The 2500-nt window shown below is 40.1% G+C and overlaps 1 non-coding gene across 1 annotated transcript in view; it reads right to left on the bottom strand.

Annotated features, from left to right (window-relative positions):
- LOC113369432 overlaps positions 1 to 752 on the bottom strand; it is a 1927-nt gene extending 1175 nt beyond the window's left edge. Inside the window, exon 1 of the ribosomal RNA XR_003366491.1 lies at positions 1 to 752. This exon is cut by the window's left edge and continues 1175 nt beyond it. This is a non-coding gene — a ribosomal RNA (small subunit ribosomal RNA).
- Positions 753 to 2500: the final 1748 nt, after the last annotated feature.

The following is a 2500-nucleotide window of genomic DNA, read 5'->3' as shown; positions in this document are numbered from 1 at the left end:
GCCGCCTTTTGACGGGCTAAGCCCACCGGTAGGACGTCCCACAGACATGCCAGTTGAACACCGCGAGCGGTGAACCGACAGTGTGGGACACAGATTCAACTACGAGCTTTTTAACCGCAACAACTTTAATATACGCTATTAGAGCTGGAATTACCGCGGCTGCTGGCACCAGACTGGCCCTCTAATAGATCCTCGTTAAAGGATTTAAAGTGTACTCATTCCGATTACGGGGCCTCGGATGAGTCCCGTATCGTTATTTTTCGTCACTACCTCCCCGTGCCGGGAGTGGGTAATTTGCGCGCCTGCTGCCTTCCTTGGATGTGGTAGCCGTTTCTCAGGCTCCCTCTCCGGAATCGAACCCTGATTCCCCGTTACCCGTAACAACCATGGTAGTCGCAGAAACTACCATCGACAGTTGATAAGGCAGACATTTGAAAGATGCGTCGCCGGTACTAGACCGTGCGATCAGCACAAAGTTATTCAGAGTCACCAAGTCAAACGGTGAGCAAGGCAAGCCCGCCACCGATTGGTTTTGATCTAATAAAAGCATTCCTTCCATCTCTGGTCGGAACTCTATTTGCATGTATTAGCTCTAGAATTACCACAGTTATCCAAGTAATGTGGGTACGATCTAAGGAACCATAACTGATGTAATGAGCCATTCGCGGTTTCACCTTAATGTGGCTTGCACTGAGACATGCATGGCTTAATCTTTGAGACAAGCATATACTACTGGCAGGATCAACCAGGGTGCTATATATATATAATAGCATAGTGCGTAAATGTCCCTCGGCGTCACCCGAGAGACCACACTTTGTATAGAAAAGTTCGATGAATATTTCTAAACAACGAATTTTCTTACATATATATATATCTGAGCCGTACGATATTCCCTGAACATAACGAACAGTTTACATCGCGACTAGATATTTTATATATTCTGCGCTTAACACAGAGGCTAGACCTTTAACAACCGTCGAAACGGCGGTCCGTACATGAAATTTGCGGTCCGCAGACCCAGTTAATTTCAAACAGTCTCTTTACCCTTCGTTAGATTGAAAACGTCGGGGCGAATTCATAAGAATTCATCGTTATAACTCACTTTTATTCTCGCTCGGAGAGTATTGAGTTGATAGCATTTGTATATTTGATTTTCCGCATAAGAGTCTTTGCGTCAACGACACATGCCCGCGGATATGCTGTACAGTATGGTTGAACACTTATAAATAAGGTCCAGAACCCGGCCGTAAACCGACATCCGAACATATACGGCGTATATAATTCCAGACACGGTCTACGACATTATTTAAAGTAAACGCCGCTATATAGTTGATAGACTAAAAGTATCGAATATAATGTATAAAATACACCGGGGAATAATATTCGAACCTGCCTGAACAACACAGCGTACTTTAGCCTAAGCTTGCTCGCATCGCACTCGACACGACCTATCCCCCTATATAAGGCGCGCGGGCCACAGCGTAAGTATTAGACTGAGTCCCAAGCGACGTGCATTGACCTGCGGCGAGGGCCTGCTCGCGCTTACGGTGTGAATCGTCAAGACAAAAGTCTGGGAAAATTTCGAACTGCGAACCCTTATGATAGAAAAATTTTTGTTTGTCGAAATTTTTGTTAGATGTTCAAACAGTTTTATATATATGGACAATATGAATTATAGTTAATTATTGAGTTTTATGTGTTTTTGGGTTTTTTTAACTTTTGTATAAAATTTGTTTTATTTGATTTATTATAGATCTCAATGAATATAAACCGATTTATATTTACGTTATTTATTTTTTATAATTATTTGTTTAAATTTTCTAATTTTACATAAATGTTCAAACCAGTTTTCCTCGATTTTCTCTTAAACCGTAAAAGATACGAAAAAACTTTGTTCGTACGAAAGATGCAGAATAAAATTATGAATAAAATGGTATATGAATGGTTAAGTGTGTCATATATTTTCTCGAGATTTTCCGATTTTCCTGAAATTTTACGACGGCAACTCGCCTGTAGGCCACACCGTTCGGAATTCGAAGTTGCGATATATGGGAAAAAAACTAAGAATTTTGAGACCTTTCTAACGATGTATAATACTTTATATGTTTTCTTTACAGAAATATCGAATCGTGAGGAGTATTGCTCCAACCTAGCCGCACTTTGCATTTGACAAGTTAACATCTACACATATTGCTCTATAACATGAAAACCGTAAAAGATACGAAAAAACTTTGTTCGTACGAAAGATGCAGATAAAATATGAATAAAATGGTATATGAATGGTTAAGTGTTTCATATAATTTCTCGAGATTTTCCGATTTTTTCCTGAAATTGTACGAGACGAACGGCAACTCGCCTGTAGGCCACACCGTTTGGAAATTCGAAGTTGCGGAATATGGAAAAAACTAAGAATTTTGAGACTTTCTAACGATGTTAATACTTTATATGTTTTCCTTTACAGAAATATCGAATCGTGAGGAGTATTGCTCTCAACCTAGCC

This window comes from Ctenocephalides felis, unplaced genomic scaffold, assembly GCF_003426905.1.
Source record: "Ctenocephalides felis isolate EL2017-DRISC unplaced genomic scaffold, ASM342690v1 CF-g0.4_SCAFFOLD_01337, whole genome shotgun sequence".
NCBI classification, from domain to species: domain Eukaryota; kingdom Metazoa; phylum Arthropoda; class Insecta; order Siphonaptera; family Pulicidae; genus Ctenocephalides; species Ctenocephalides felis.
This window is presented reverse-complemented; position numbering and strand designations above follow the sequence as displayed.